The following is a 17,500-nucleotide window of genomic DNA, read 5'->3' on the forward strand; positions in this document are numbered from 1 at the left end:
GTGATATACCAGCATGCCTCAGTGATGTACCATCATACCTGGGTGATATACCATCATACCTGGGTGATGTACCATCATACCTGGGTGATGTACCATCATACCTGGGTGATATACCATCATACCTGGGTGATATACTCACAGAGGTGCTCTTGTGGGAACTTAGTAAAACAGGAAGTAAAGAAATGGCAGAATTAGTTCATAAACTGGAAGAGAAGGTCGTATCTCACCATGAATATTTTTATCCTTTTCTTTTAACTCTCCTTCCTCTTGTAGCCTTCCCCTCTCTCCCTCCCTCCCTTCCTCTCTCCCTCCCTCCCTCTCTTCCTCCCTCCCTCTCTTCCTCCCTCCCTCTCTTCCTCCCTCCCTCCCTCCCTCTCTCCCTCCTCCCTTCTTTCCCTCACACCTTTCCTCACCACACTTCAGCCTCTGCTGTCATGTGCACTTTCAGTGCATGTTATTCATTTGCTTTCTTTCTCTCCACTTCTCCTCTCCTTCCCCCAGCATCAATTTCACTATTTTTCTCCTACTCTTGTCTCTCTATCTCTGTCTCTGCCTTTCGGTGTCTGTCAAACCATAAATGCGAAGGTAACTACGTGTCCACATCTCTGGATGTTTAAACTGTTGGAGCATGTTCCAGTTGAAGGTAAGTCACGGGAGGAATGTGATATCCATATGAAAGCTTAGTAAAATTAATTATATCGATGGCTGCCCGTCTTGCGGCGTACTGTTTTATAGCTGTCCGCGTAATTGAGCCGAGTGATTTTGAGAATACTAGCCCTGTATATTACAGCAAGGTAACACATTATATCACTGTATTTTTATCTTTCCTATACTCTTTTTATCTTCTCTTTCCCTATTCCATTTCTCACTTTCTTTCTCTAGACATGTTCTGAATCAATTTTAATGACGTGAAGACAAGCAGCTTAGGCTTCGCAGACAGTTGCTAGCAACTACTAGAAAGCTGATTCTCAGGATATCTAAAGACCTCTTGACCTACCTAAACACACATGAAAATTATTGTAACGTAAGACCGAGAAGCAGAGAGGACGGTGCTGGAGGTTATCTCAGTGGCTGGTGTTGCATCACGGTGAGCGCACGTCAGGATATAGTGAATATTTCATCGAGGAGTCGGGATCAACGCGCTGGGCGGAAATGCACTTTTTACACACACAAGGAATAAGAGAACCAGACACCCAGATACGATGAAACTCACCCAGTCAATACTACTGGACTATTTCTCTGCGACAGTGGGGCCTTAAAGCTTGTGAAAGGTTCTTGATCCGAGGAACCGATGCTCGGATCAAGCCTGATCATCTCCCTTTCCCAAGATCCTATACGACTCTTACTCATTTAAGGCTTCAAAGTGAAGTTAAAACTTATAATACAAGAAAGTCAGCAGGAAAATAGAAGGCCGTCTTCAGGAAAGAAGGAAAATCTTAACACAAACGTAGAAGAATAAGAGTAAATACCTAAATTCACGACTCTCTGACCGTGAGTTAGTGTCTCGAAAAATTTCGCTCACCATGAGACGGGCTAAAACAACGTGGGTTCGATCCCCCTGCTAGTCGCAGTGTTATTATTGATTAAATACAACCTGTTCGTGGTTATACTGTATATACTGCTTGTGGAGGCTAGTACACCAAACCGGGAAGAGAATGAAATTAGCTCTGAGGCACCAACACCATCGTATATCCTCGGATCACGGTACAACACCTAGCTCTGCTGGGTACGTTATTCTTGTAGGATTGTATGGTCCAGTGGGTTAGAGCGTCGTGAATTTTCGCTCACCATGAGGCGGGCTAAAACAACGTGGGTTCGATCCGCCGGCTAGTCGCAGTGTTGTTATTGATTAAATACTACTTGTTAGTGGTTACAATAATACATACATGATTATATATATATATATATATATATATATATATATATATATATATATATATATATATTATATATATGTATTAGAGAAGTAAATGCGAGGGTCTTGGCAAGAGGCGTGGAGTTAAAAGATAAAGAATCACACAAAGTGGGAGTTGTCACAGTTGCTCTTTGCTGATGACACTGTGCTCTTGGGAGATTCTGAAGAGAAGTTGCAGAGATTGGTGGATGAATTTGGTAGGGTGTGCAAAAGAAGAAAATTGAAAATGAATACAGGAAAGAGTAAGGTTATGAGGATAACAAAAAGATTAGGTGATGAAAGATTGGATATCAGATTGGAGGGAGAGAGTATGGAGGAGGTGAATATATTCAGATATTTGGGAGTGGACGTGTCAGCGGATGGGTCTATGAAAGATGAGGTGAATCATAGAATTGATGAGGGGAAAAGGGTGAGTGGTGCACTTAGGAGTCTGTGGAGATAAAGAACTTTGTCCTTGGAGGCAAAGAGGGGAATGTATGAGAGTATAGTTTTACCAACGCTCTTATATGGGTGTGAAGCATGGGTGATGAATGTTGCAGCGAGAAGGCTGGAGGCAGTGGAGATGTCATGTCTGAGAGCAGTGTGTGGTGTGAATATAATGCAGAGAATTCGCAGTTTGGAAGTTAGGAGGAGGTGCAGGATTACCAAAACTGTTGTCCAGAGGGCTGAGGAAGGGTTGTTGAGGTGGTTCGGACATGTGGAGAGAATGGAGCGAAACAGAATAACTTCAAGAGTGTATCAGTCTGTAGTGGAAGGAAGGCGGGGTAGGGGTCGGCCTAGGAAAGGTTGGAGGGAGGGGGTAAAGGAGGTTTTGTGTGCGAGGGGCTTGGACTTCCAGCAGGCATGCGTGAGCGTGTTTGATAGGAGTGAATGTAGACAAATGGTTTTTAATACTTGACGTGCTGTTGGAGTGTGAGCAAAGTAACATTTATGAAGGGGTTCAGGGAAACCGGCAGGCCGGACTTGAGTCCTGGAGATGGGAAGTACAGTGTCTGCACTCTGAAGGAGGGGTGTTAATGTTGCAGTTTAAAAACTGTAGTGTAAAGCACCCTTCTGGCAAGACAGTGATGGAGTGAATGATGGTGAAAATTTTTCTTTTTCGGGCCACCCTGCCTTGGTGGGAATCGGCCAGTGTGATAAAATATATATATATATATATATATATATATATATATATATATATATATATATATATATATATATAGATATATTAGAAAAATCTCATTTTGGCGAAGACGAGGAACCAGTATCATGGCGAAATAACACGTGGTTCTCATGGGGAATAAGTCATGAGTTAACTGTCAGCATGAAGAGATATAATCTAATATACATTGACCTGACCATGAATTGGTAACTACTGACTTTGCTTCATTTGACACCAAATAGTTTCCCTTCTTGCCATATTACTGCTAAGCATGTTATTAAAGTGATTATTGTCTTTGCGCTAATTTTCGAGCAAAAATTTAATTACCATTAGATAAATTATATTTCCTTATTTAATTATACCTTTACTGTTCATACATACACGGACATATATTTGTTCACTGACATTTCTTTTAGTGCAGGAAATACACACAATTATCAATGTTGTCAATGGGCTCCGTTGTTACTACTAATCTTCTGATTGTGGTATTGTGTCTGTACGCCGCGTCAATGGCCGTACGATGACACACGTTATACTTTATAGCGTAGTATCGAGCATTTGCTATTGTCTTCAGATGTAGTAATTAATGATCACGTGAAATCAATTAATATGGGCAATGAAAATCCTTGAAAATATTACGAATTTTAAATATTTCATCTTAATACAGGAGAAAAACTTTCTAAGAATTTACTATATAAATAATCATGAAACCAGAAACAAGGTAAGTGGGCTAACACTAACTGCATGTGCAAGGAGCATCGTTGTTGTTACAATAGCAGAGAAATGGTTTAATCTGAAGAGTCGGGACACACCTGCTGAACGCCACACACAAGAGTCTAAATTGTTCCTCTTTGGCATAAATAATGATGAAGGTGGGATGGTGCTATATATTACAGAATACTTGAAGAGCTGCAAGAACAATATAGAGGCTAAAGGAACTGACCGGAATCTGGCAAAAATAACCCGTGAAATCGACAAGTAGCTGGGGAAAAAAACTTAAAATGCAAACACTAGGGCATTTTAATGAATTTTTGGGTCCTGGGACCTTAGTCACACCAACGGGTAGATATGGCGTGACCAAGATTCTAGGATCGTTTCCCTATGTAATGTCTGAGTGTTTATTTTTTCCTTTTTCTGACAGAATCCGTCTAGGTAAAATTTCTAGAAGTATATGAAAAGTTGATTTTAAGTTATACCTCTTCTCTAAAATAAGACAGCTGCCGAAGAGCTCTGGTATATCCTTCTGGCTTAATTAGGGCTTGAGACACGAAATTACAGTAATTCTTAGTGATTATAATTTGAGTCTTCTTGACAAACTCCTTGACTTGGAAGGCAGAGTCCAGCGACTTCGTCTAGAGGTAATCCACACTTTTTCTGAAGAAGTTTTTGACAAACGAATAGAGGCAAAAGCTAGAACCAGTTGTGGCAACCCAGGAAACCCTCGTACGTAATATAATCAGATCTTGAGAGTAAAAGGGTATAAAAATACCAACAATCACTTAGGTAAATTGAAAGAAAGAGGAGAGGAGAGGAGAGGAGAGGAGAGAGAGAGAGAGAGAGAGAGAGAGAGAGAGAGAGAGAGAGAGAGAGAGGAGAAAGTAAAGCCAGTGAGGTGAGCTGAGGTTAGTAGATGTCAGGTTGCAGTCTCATAACCACGGGTATATTTATCAAGGCTATGTTTCACTGCCGGCTATTATCGTGCCTCAGCCTGGGGGTTGTCGTTAGAGAGAAGGTCGTGCCGGGAGCAGCAACTTGTGTCGTACATGTTACCGGAGAGTGTCGCGGTTAAAGCAATTGTCATGTATACTTGTCGTACCTCTGGTAGAGTTGTGTATGTTAATGGCATGACAACAGAAGGTGGTGATGCTAGAAACCTTAGTTATAACAGCAGCAGCAGCAGCAGCAGCAGCAGCAGCAGCAGCAGCAGCAGAAGAAGAAGAAGAAGAAGAAGAAGAAGAAGAAGAAGAAGAAGAAGAAGAAGAAGAAGAAGAATTCATGTGATCAGCAGAGCTGCACACTCTCCATGCTTAGTTACGACAAGAGAATAAAAATGTCACAAACCGTAGGTGAACTTCACGGACACCAGTTCTAACTAGACTTTGTCCCACTATAAACACAGCTATAAACACAGCTCTATATAAAATAAACTGTAGCATAAATCACAGCTAATTTAATACGAGTTATATAAGGAATCTTTGAATGTCTTTAATATATGAGATGTTAGTATGTCCTCATAATATTACAAAAAATAATATGCATGGCACTTCTTGAGGTTTCATCTCTAACCACAGATCAAAATAATGAAAAAGGCATTATCAATGCATTTATTTTCTAAGATTAATCTTTGAGAGTATTTAGTTGTAAAACAATTTGAGATAAAACATTCAAAAGTACCTTAACCTACGTCCAAATGTGGATAATGCAGATGGTACATCGCTCAGCTAACAACGGAAGAGATCGCGGGTTCGATATCCAAGAGTAAACAGACGTATTGACAAGTCTCCTAACACCTGCTACTTTTATTCACCTAACACATGCTGAACATGTTCACTCAGCCATAAAATTGTTCCTGTGTGTTAGTCGACTCTTGTGGATCGCATCCTGGGAAAGAGATCAAGACGAACCCCAGTGAAAATAAGTCTGATTCATTTTATTTGGTTATCTGAAAAAAAAAAAACATCACGGGTGAGGTTAGAACCCGCTATCAGAGAGTCACAAAACTCCAGACCGACTCGTTAGCCACTAGGCCAACTAGCTACAATCTTATTGTAGCTGGCTGGCCCAGTGGTTAACACATCGGTCTGGAGTTTGGTGACTCTGATCGCGCGTTCTAACCTCACCCGTAGTATGGTTTGTTTGCAATCGTGTCATTACGATTTCGTGAGTCAGTTTGATTATCAGGGTTATTAACCTTCCAGGTTAACCCTTCTTTCAACAAACGTTCAACAAACCTCAGCGTTTCAGAAAGGCTCGAAGCATTTTTAGACATATTTGAAATGTTATCTGTTATACGTTTATAGATAAGATATTTAATGTAATTTTGTGTATAAACACATAAATTAGCACTCTTTTAAATATTGCATACCAGCTGCATTCCTGTTATTTTCGTCTATTTGTCCTAGAATACAAGTTTTGATTGAAAACACCATCCCCCTTTAAGCTGTGAGCTAAATTGTGCACTAAAAAAAGTATCTTTTAAATAAACCAGAACTTTTTATTCACAATGCGCTGAGCTTCATGTTTTGTGAGAGCGGATTCCAGAATATTATGTTCAGTGTATAACCGACAGAAATGCACTTTTTTGGGGCATGTTCCTAATCGGCTCGGTGTTCTGCATTTTACAAATGCGAATAAAAGAGAGTACTGTAGTTAGCGTGTTGGTTTTAAAGTCTATCACGTGCATGTGGGAACTTGCAGCTGTATTTTTACAAGTAATCCATCTTTATAAAATCTTCAGTCTCTAAAAAAAGGGGAAAAATGTATATATACTGAAAGATATACATACCTCTCCAGTATACACTGAAGAGGTGCTCCTCTCGTTGTTTCACACAGAGATAAACACATCCCTTTATGGAAAGATGTAAGTAACGCACATACATATGTTGTGCCGAATAGGTAAAACTTGCGATTTTGGCTTATACAGCAACGCTCTTCTTCCCGAATAAGGCAAGTGAAAATAAATTAAGCTTACAATTATTTAATAATCAAACACAATGAAATACATATTTTTTTTCGTTAGAGTGAGAATGATTTTTGCGAAATTATTGCATACACAAATTTTTGCATGCCTTATTCGGCAAGAAGAGCGTTGCTATTTAAGCCAAAATTGCAAGTTTTACTTATCAGGCACACGATAATATATATATATATATATATATATATAATGTCGTGCCGAATATGTAAAACTGGTCAATTAGCAAGAACTCATTTAAAATTAAGTCCTTTCTAAAATTTTCCCTTATACATTTAAAGATATATTTTTTTTCATTAATGTTAATGTAAAAAAATATAATTTTGCACCAAAAGAATCTTATAAAACTTAACTAACCTTGTTATAACAAATGCAATTTATTTTAGCCTAACCCAACTAAATATATTTTAATATACGTTTACAATAATTTAATACTAAACAAACACAATGAAACATATTTTTTTCGTTAGGTTCAGAATGATTTTTGCGAAATTATTGCATTCACAAATTTTCGAAAAAAAAAAATATTTGATTGTGTTTGTTTAGTATTAAATTATTGTAAACGTATTTAAAATATATTTAGTTGGGTTAGGCTAAAATAAATTGCATTTGTTATAACAAGGTTAGTTAAGTTTTATAAGATTCTTTTGGTGCAAAAGTGATATTTTTTGCATTGACATTAATGAAAAAAATATATCTTTAAACGTATAAGAGAAAATTTTGGATAGAACTTAATTTTAAATGAGTTCTTGCTAATTGACCAGTTTTACATATTCGGCACGATATATATATATATATATATATATATATATATATATATATATATATATATATATATATATTGCAAACTGGAGATCTTAACTATGCAAGACAAACTACGTGGGGTGGAAATCTTTAGCTCAAGTACTTTCACACTTCTCAGTGTGTTATCAGGAGCTATGCAATGTTGCAAGGTAGGAACTGAAGGAGTGAGGGGAAGTTTTCTCAGAGTAGCGCAGTGCAGGTCTGTCACCTGGTGCAGTTTCTCAAAATTTGGGCCAACAGTTGGTGCTAACCCTGCACCACCACCATTCCCCTCTTCCCATACGGGGTATGAGGTTTATTGAGATGTCAAGTATTAGGAAATCAGAAGATATAATAGCCAGCCCCAAGCAATACACAAATATACACACTTTTCGGTATATAAAGAATAAAAAATCGCAATACTGTGGTTAGAGCAATACACAAATAACTGGTACTGAGGAGAACAAAAGAAATGACGACATTTCGGTCTTACTTGACCCATTGACAAGTTCCACTGAAGCGAGAAGGAAGGCCGGACTACACACTAGAGGGGATGGTGTTGGTGTGCATATGTCATACATACATAAATATACACTCTTTACGCACGCACGCACACACACTACATATAATATAGATACATTACTCATTAGATATACACTTGGGGAAACACACCCCTCTTTGTATACACAGATACACACCTTTCATGTTACATATACACTGAAAGATACGTGTCTTCCTTGATATATACTTACATACACCGATAGACATACAAATCGCGTAAGTATAGTGGGAAATACAGACTTCTTGATGTAAATACACACAGAGAGACATATCACTCTGTGTATATCTCTTCGCTTTGCAAAAGTTCATTGATACTCCCTCGGTATACTAGTTCTGAATTTTATTTTCATCTCTCAGTATACGAAAAACTGTATTTGCATCATTCATAAAACGGTCGATTACATGGAGGCCTGGACTGGGTGAAAAGATTTTCTGGCTGCAAAAATGGGCTTCTGAAATAATCCTCTGAGTAATACATATGTGGGAAGATGTTGCACTTTACGTGGTTATGTATCTGTAAATGGAAGTACAAAGGCATTTATGTCAGAGAGCCTTTTATTTATTAAAAGTCTGCCCCATTAAGAGATCATTCACACACTGAGAATGACATATACACACACTGGGATATACAGTCTAGTTATTCTAGCGGATAAATACTCAGCTGTGTGACTGCGCAAAAGTATATGTATACAAGCTAGTATATTTATGCATATATGTTTTATTTATACACTAGTCTCAGTGCAGTAATACCATTACTATGTTTATTAGAATGTCATGTAATGGAATCTTAGTTTCCATTTATTTAAAACTAAACCCGAGACCGAATACATACTCACACAGTGCGTACATGGGATATCAAGGAAGTATAGAGACCCGTTGGTACATGACAGCACATGGAATGTACCGACAGAAGAAGACTTTTCAGATCAAATTGATATCTACAGAGGAGGCCCATTAACTATTATCTCACTAGAGAACTATGTAATACTTACAGGTGGCTGAGGCAAGGATAGAAAATTAGAAGGCTCTCTCCCCACTCTTCACTCACCCCGGCCACTGCCGAAATACACAGCGGAAAAGGGAAAAAACGTTACCACTGGCGTAAATGCTCTACGTTCATAGTAATTTATTCACACAAGTTGTTATTTACTCTGTCTTTCACTTAGAGCTCCATATATTAAATGATCCAGTGAAGTACATATATAAATAATGTCTTAGAACGCCATTTTCCATTGTCACGCATAAGCTGAAAAACACATTCCTCAACATTCACCTTTTATCATTTATTCTTCATTCACTCTCAGTCCCTTTGTAAGTCACTCCCCTTCTATATCAGTGATCAAAGACTCTCATTCACTATCAATATCATACATCAGCATCACCACAGAAGCTAAACATTATACACATACACCATACACTCGAAGTATCAATGACTAGCATTCTCTAACTATTCTCGTGCAGTCAATCATTCCCTCTATAATATCATACTCTCAATCCATCATTCGGGCGAAGGGCCATACATTCTAGCTGTCACTCAAAAGAAGCCTGGGTCCATTCCTATCATCAATCATCCGTGATAGGAATCATCCGAGACATCACTCATTCATCGCATCAATCATCCTCAACTTGCTGCTATCGACGGCAAGTCATCCAGACTGATAAAGAAGGAGGAGATTAGTTGTTTGTATTTTACTAAGATGAACACAAAGTGTCAGTGATGAGAGAGAAGGGGAGAGAGAGAGAGAGAGAATTAGGATTTTCATCAACAGCAGCAGCAACAAAGGCAGCAGAAACAACGCAGCAGCAATTACAACGACAACAGCATCAACAGCAGCAACAACCGCAAAAGCAGCAGCAACAGCAGAAGCAGGAACTACAACGGCAGCAGCAGCAGAAGCAACAACACCGGCAGCTGCAAGAGCATCAGCAGCATCTACAGCATCAGCAGCATCTACAACAGCAGCAGCAGCCACAGCAGCAGCAGCAGCAGCAGCTGTACCAACAGCAACGTAAAACACCATGACAAGGTATTCTTTATCAAGTCCACTTTCAACAACACTATTTCGTAGAAAAACATGAGGGTGTGGGAGGTACGATTAGCAAGTATTTATCCTGCGTGGGCCCCTAATCCTTCACCTGGACCACTAGTGGTCTCGCAAACAACCAGCTGTGTGTCATATCTCGCTGAATACAACACCATTCCCACTGGAAAAAAGCCCGAGCATATTTCCTCCTCCCACCATTGCTCTCTCATCAGACATTTCCCAGACAGTGTGTCGTGTGTGTGATCTGTGTCGTGGGCTCTTATCTTGGGCAATCAAGGGTCTAGAGAGCGCCTGCGTTCTAGCACACTTCGCAGGGGAGGTGGGAGAACCCGCCTCACTCTCTCTTTCTCCCTCTCTCTATCTCTCTCTCTCTTACTCCCCCCCGTTCAAGCATTCAGTTACCCTGGGGTTGTCGGTGAGTTGGGTCGTGTTGTGTGCTCCGCTCGCGGATGCAGATTTGCGTCTTTTACCAGTCTCCATTTAGGTTCCTCAAACTGTTTACAAACTAGAAAGAAGTTATATACATATCCCTCTGTATGCTTTCTTATGAGCGAGTGATTATGGGGATTAAATTATATCTTGTTAAATGGCAAAGTTTAGTTAAGGAATCCCACAAGTGACAGAATTGGTGAAAATAAAACACTTTTTTTTTTGTATTTCAAAGACTAGTTATAAAAGATAAAAACTTTGAGGCTTGGAAGAGGTACATGAAACTATTATCTGTCAAAGCTTATCTAGCTCTTCCATGTGAAGGTAAGATAATGTATCTTTCTCTCTCAATAATATATATATATATATATATATATATATATATATATATATATATATATATATATATATATATATATATATATATATATATATATAATCTTTCTTTCAACACACCGGCCGTATCCCACTGAGGCGGGGTGGCCCAAAAGGAAAAACAAAAGTTTCTCCTTTCACATTTAGTAATATATACAGGAGAAGGGGTTACTAGCCCCTTGCTCCCAGCATTTTAGTCTCCTCTTACGACACGCATGGCTTACGGAGGAAGAATTCTGTTCCACTTCCCCATACAATTATATAATACATATATATATATATATATATATATATATATATATATATATATATATATACATATATATATATATATATATATATATATATATATATATATATATATATATATATATATATATATATATACATATATATATATATATATATATACATATACACATATACACATATACATATATACATATACACATATACATATATACATATACACATATACACATATATATACATATATATATATACATATAATATATATATACATATATATATATATACATATAATATATATATACATATATATATATACATATAATAAATATATACATATAATATATATATAAATATATACATATAATATATATATAAATATATACATATAATATATATATATATATACATATAATATATATATAAATATATACATATAATATATATATATATATATATATATATATACATATAATATATATATATAAATATATACATATAATATATATATATATATATATAAATATATACATATAATATATATATATATATATATATATATACATATAATATATATATATATATAAATATATACATATAATATATATATATATATACATATAATATATATATATATATATATATACATATAAATATATATATATATATATATATATATATATATATATATATATATATATGCAAAACAACCACTCTGAAAGAATAGAGAAATTCCAAGCGCTTTCGTGACTACTCACATATCACTTGGTTGATATGCCTTCTCTTCTTAAGACTTTTAATAATAAAGTTGTATTCAAAAATCTTGATACAGTAAAAAAACTTTTGATAAAGAATTCCCCCCAAAATGCTGATGGATGTGTCTATAAGATTCCTTGTAAAATTTGCGATAAAGTTTATTACGGTCAAACTGGTAAAAATCGCGAACTAAGATTAAAACAACATAAATATAGCATTAGAACTGGACAAGATTCCAGTGCTCTATTTATTCATGTAAGAGATTTTAACCATCCAATTGATTTTCAAAAAGTTGAGAAAGTAGTATCAAGGAAGTCCATGGTCGACAGGAATATAATTGAATCTTGTTTCATAAAAAGCAGTTTTGACAATAATATGAATATTTCCTTTGGTTTATATAAATTAGATCCATTTATAATTAATAGAATTTGGGAAGAATTTAATAATACACTGGACAAAAAATAATTTTTAAAATTTTCTTGGGTAGAATAGTTTGTTGGTGGGTTGTGCGAAGGACCTGTCCAGTTGGGCCGGCGCGCGTCAGGTGATTAACCGTTGTGGGATCTGATAGTGAGGTGCTGGCCAGACCCCTTATATAGCTTCCTTGGATGCTTTACTTTCATAGTTCCTTGATAATGTGAGTAGTCACGAAAGCGCTTGGAATTTCTCTATTCTTTCAGAGTGGTTGTTTTGCATATTCTGAAATCACCTGTTTACCGTGATCTTATTGCATATATATATATATATATATATATATATATATATATATATATATATATATATATATATATATATATATATATATATATATATATATATCTCGTGCCGAATAATTAAAACTGGCCAATTAGTAAGAACTCGTTTAAAATTAAGCCCTTTCCAAAAAAATTTCTTATACGTTTAAAAGATACATTTTTTTTCATTAATGTAAATGTACAAATTAATAATTTTGTGCCTGAAGAACCTTAGAAAAATTACCTAACCTTATTATAACAAGTACAATTTAATTTAGCCTATACCAGCTAAATATATTTTAGACGAGTTTACAATAATTTAATAATAAACAAACACAATGAAATATATTTGCTTCGTTAGGTTCAGAATGATTTTTTGCGAAATTATTGCATTCACAAATTTTCGCTTGCCTTATTCAGCAAGAAGGGCGTTGCTATTTAAGCCAAAATCGCAAGTTTTATCTAATCGGCAAGACACACACGCATACAAAGACAGACAGACACACACACACATATTATATATTTATGTATAAATATATATATATATATATATATATATATATATATATATATATATATATATATATATATATATATATATATATATATCGGACATCTTACTCATGAATGTAATATTACGATTCATACCTGGAAATATACAAGAAGATTAACGCTGTGATCCGTTGCATCAAGTAGGTTTGAATTAATGTTTCTCGTGACCCATCGCTATGAGTGTCGGGGGAAGGTAATGTATGTGTCTTGTGGTCTCTAATCATCCCTTTAATTCTGATGTGGTCCTTATGGATGGTTCTAATAAGGCATGTATCATCCGGAGGTATTACCACCAGACAAGTGTTATGAATGATGTTACTGGAAGCTACTAACTTATCTTCTTTCCTAGAATCCTTCTTTTCTCCTTCTCCTGGGAGAGTGAAATAGGAGGTTGGAGTGGGAGACTGGAGTGGGAGGTTGGAGTGGGAGGTTGGAGTGGGAGGTTGGAGTGGGAGGTTGGAGTGGGAGGTTGGAGTGGGAGGCTGGAGCAGGAGAGAGAGTTAATTCAATGAATTAAAACTATACTTCTCTTCCATGGAGCCAAACTGATTTTCCCCTATTTCCTCAGAGCTGGTGGCCTGATGGCATAGCTCTCGCTTCACACGGTGACGGGTCCGGGTTCGATGCCTGGCTAGAGTAGAAACACTGGACCTGTTTCCTTACACCTGTTGTCCATGTTCAACCATCAGTAATAATGGGTACCTGGGTGTTAGTCGACTGGTGTGGGTCGCATCCTGGGGCAAAATTTACCTAATTTGCCCGAAATGCTCTGTATAACAAGCGGCTTTCTAGGTAATATGTCACTGATGTCAGCTATGGTCTGTATACCTTGTACACGTACTTGTAGAAATAAAGATATTATTATTATGTAACATTGGCACTTATGATTCATGAAGACAAGTAAACTAGTAGCGTTATTGTAAACAAAGATGCAAAGATGACTCACAACTGCCAACATCCAAGAATCCAAAAAGAATTCGAAGGATTCAAGTGTACACGACAAAAATTAGACAAAAATGGTCCCACGTAAAAATAGATTAAGATAGCTTACTGATAATGAGCAGGAAATGCGCTCTCTTCTTAAGAGGTATCTCTTGTTTGTCTTCACACAAGAAGACAAATGATATCCCAGTCTGGAGAAAATAGAGTAAGAATATCAGTCACTAGGGACATGAATATCAAGAATTAGACTGGTTATAACATAATAAATCCCAAGCACCGGCGAACTTTTTTCAAGGGTTTTTAAAGAATGATGGAATTTAGAGAGCTATTAACTAGCATTGTTCAACATATTACTGGAAACTGGTCTCAGAGATTTAGAAGGATAACTAGAGTAATACCTTTCTTCAGATCAGCGATAAGTCCGTATCATCATGTCACCGTCCAAAACGCCTGATCTCAGCAGTAGGCAAATTATTAGAACCATTAATAGCCAATATAATAAAAGGCTACCTTAACTGGCATAATTTGATTAATGGGTCTTAATACAGATTTATAAAGGGTCATTCTTGTCTAACAAATTTAGTGACAGTCTTAAATAAAGCATTTGAGGTAGAGGATTATGGTAAAGAATACGATGTTAATTATTTTGGTTTCTGTAAGGCTTTTGACAGAGTCCCACACACAAAATGCTAAAGAAATTGGCAGTACATGATACAGGAGGAAAATATTTCTCATGGGTCGTGTTCCAAAAGAATAAGTTCTGGGCTTCTTGTGCATAATATATATTAATTACCTGGATGAGAGAATAAAGAGCAACATGAATAAATATTCTAACGGCACAAAAATACGTCAAATAATATAGTGAGAGGTATATAATAGAGTCACGAAGATTTGGACAAACTGTTGTGGTCCGCATGAAGCAAATGTAATTTAATTAACAGGAGCAAATGGAAATTAAAAAAAAAAAAAAAAAAAACTAACCCTTCACACTTATAAAATAGATGATACTGAATATGATAACAGAAAATAAAATAAAACCTGTGAGGCATGGTAAGCGGAAATCTGAAGCAGGACAGCAGTGCCTAAGTCTGTGTAATAAGGTTAGCAAACTAGGCTATATATCAAGAAGGTATAAGTAGCAGAAGACCAAAGATTTCTCTATTGACAATAAAAAATGGTTCTATATGACCATAATTTTTAAAGGGGTGGACCGGTAAGCCAGCGGAAGGCCTCGGTCAGATGACCAAAAGCTCCAAAGGCGGGTCATCATCTGACTAAGACCCGCGTCAGGAAACATTTGTCCTGTTTCCTGACGAACCTTACCTAACCTAACCTAGGTTTCTCTATGGGCCAACGCATTATCGGTAAAGCCTTACTTACATTATACTTCCCACTTCTGGTCTCCATATTAGAGAATGGATATAAATATACTGAACAACATTCAGAGAAGACAAAATTAATCAATTCTACAAGAAATCTTGTAAAGCACGAAAAACGTACTATGATATCTATTCAGACGTTTTTTCGGCAGGGACTTTCTTTTTGCAATCCAGTGCGGAGAAATGAAGGAGTATTTATAATAGGAACAAGGTCATGTGCTTCATGTTGGAGTTGGGCTACTTGACTACTGTTAGATTTGGGTAGGATGACCCTGGCCAGAACTTCTGGCATCATAAATCATCAAGAATTTCGTGTCATGATATTTGTGGCGTCAATAAGAGCAGATTCTAAACAGCGCCTGTGGTGCTAACACAAAATTCTGGCAGATTTATCATTTCATATGTTCTCGCCAAGGTCGCCTTGCCCAGACCTGACGCAGTCATCCACTAGTTCTTGTCCCCACATGCAGCACCTGACCGTGAACCCACTATATACAGCGTCTACTTCATATCTCTGCACTAGATTGAAAATCCTCCTGGTGGGGAAGTATCTCCCTAATAAATGTCCTAAAATTACTGCGTTTTATTCGCATCGTTACCGGTGTTTATACACCATTAAAATCTTATATGGAATTTTACATACCAAGATAGATCAAGAGCCCTGAAGGATGTAGAATAATGGGAAATATGAGAAGTATATATGTGGAAAACAGGTTTAAAAGAAGAGATAAATAGGATGCCATGAATATCTATGGAAAATAAACTCGGACCAGTTGTTAAGTTAGATATACTGAATTCAGATTTAGAAAGGATATAGGAAAATATTGGTTAAGCGATAGAATTTTTAACGAGTGGAACAATCTGCCAAGTAGAATAATTGAAGCTAGCACTTTTGGCAGATTTAAAAATATTTTAGAATTTGAGAAGGGTTTGGTATGAGAAAGATTAGTCTTGCTTGGGCTAGTTGGTCCTCAGTGTTCCCTGTTCTTACTTGTATCCTCTTATGAATAGACAAATCTCTTTACAACTACTGCCTCTGTTCATCTAGCAGTGAAGAGATAACTAAGAATTCTTTTACTGCTTTGTGATGCTCCTAGAAGGAAGACATAAGAGGTTCTAATTGATATTTGACTTTCTGAGTAGTACCGAGTTATTAAATCTCCGGGTTAGGAATTCATAGAAAGTAATCTCCGTGTTCAGCCAGAACTCATACTTCCTTTTTATTTAAGTTTGAATGAGATCTAAATACTTAGTTGACATTCATTTTCTGCCCCAGAATTATCTTACATTTGTCCACACTGAATTCCATCTGCCTCGTTTCCCGTCCACTTCATTAGCATATTCAAATTCTCCTGACGCCCTTCCCTTCCCGTTGTCCTAAGCACAATTGATTTCACAGCCTATTTTTATGTCTCAGAAAATTTACTTCGCACTGATGATAAATAAATCACTTGTACAACTCTTGCGAATCTTTATTGTGAAGACCTTGCGCCAGCCAGTGCCTTCATCAGTTTAAAACAGTGAATAAATACTGGAGAAAGAGGAAGACGTGAAGAGGCGATTTAGGTTGATCAGTCCCGCAGCCTTGATAAAAGGTTCGGTCCTTAAGTCTTGATAAATCTAAAGCAGATGCACGAAGATGGAGACTTGTATATTAACGACAAGTGAGGCGGAACAGCCAGAGATTTCACAGGTGGGGAGGAGCTCGCTAGTGAACATAAGGTCGTGTTGTGTTAATAGACAGGATAAGCAGTTGCTGAAGAATTCTCTGTATTAAGATTTCAGTTTCCACTGTTGCTGGAGAAATTAAATACTAATGCAGTATAATGCGATCCGTTATTTCATCCACAGAAGAGGATCTATCAAGTTACAGACATATCTGAGTAATTGTATAAATGAGAATATATAGCATGGAGAGTCAGGTGGAAAATACTGGATTTACCTG

The 17,500-nt window shown here is 36.6% G+C and overlaps 2 long non-coding RNA genes across 3 annotated transcripts in view; one reads left to right on the top strand and one right to left on the bottom strand.

The window, feature by feature from the left end:
- Positions 1-17,500, bottom strand: part of LOC138854983 (uncharacterized) — a 174,819-nt gene that overhangs the window by 62,813 nt on the left and 94,506 nt on the right. The window lies entirely within an intron of this gene.
- LOC128701980 (uncharacterized) overlaps positions 10,549-17,500 on the top strand; it is a 181,934-nt gene continuing 174,982 nt past the window's right edge. For both annotated transcript variants that reach the window (XR_011394156.1, XR_011394157.1), the window contains exon 1: positions 10,549-10,892. This is a non-coding gene — a long non-coding RNA (uncharacterized lncRNA). The remainder of the gene's footprint in view (positions 10,893-17,500) is intronic.

The sequence above is a fragment of the Cherax quadricarinatus genome, chromosome 77, assembly GCF_038502225.1.
Source record: "Cherax quadricarinatus isolate ZL_2023a chromosome 77, ASM3850222v1, whole genome shotgun sequence".
Taxonomy (NCBI): domain Eukaryota; kingdom Metazoa; phylum Arthropoda; class Malacostraca; order Decapoda; family Parastacidae; genus Cherax; species Cherax quadricarinatus.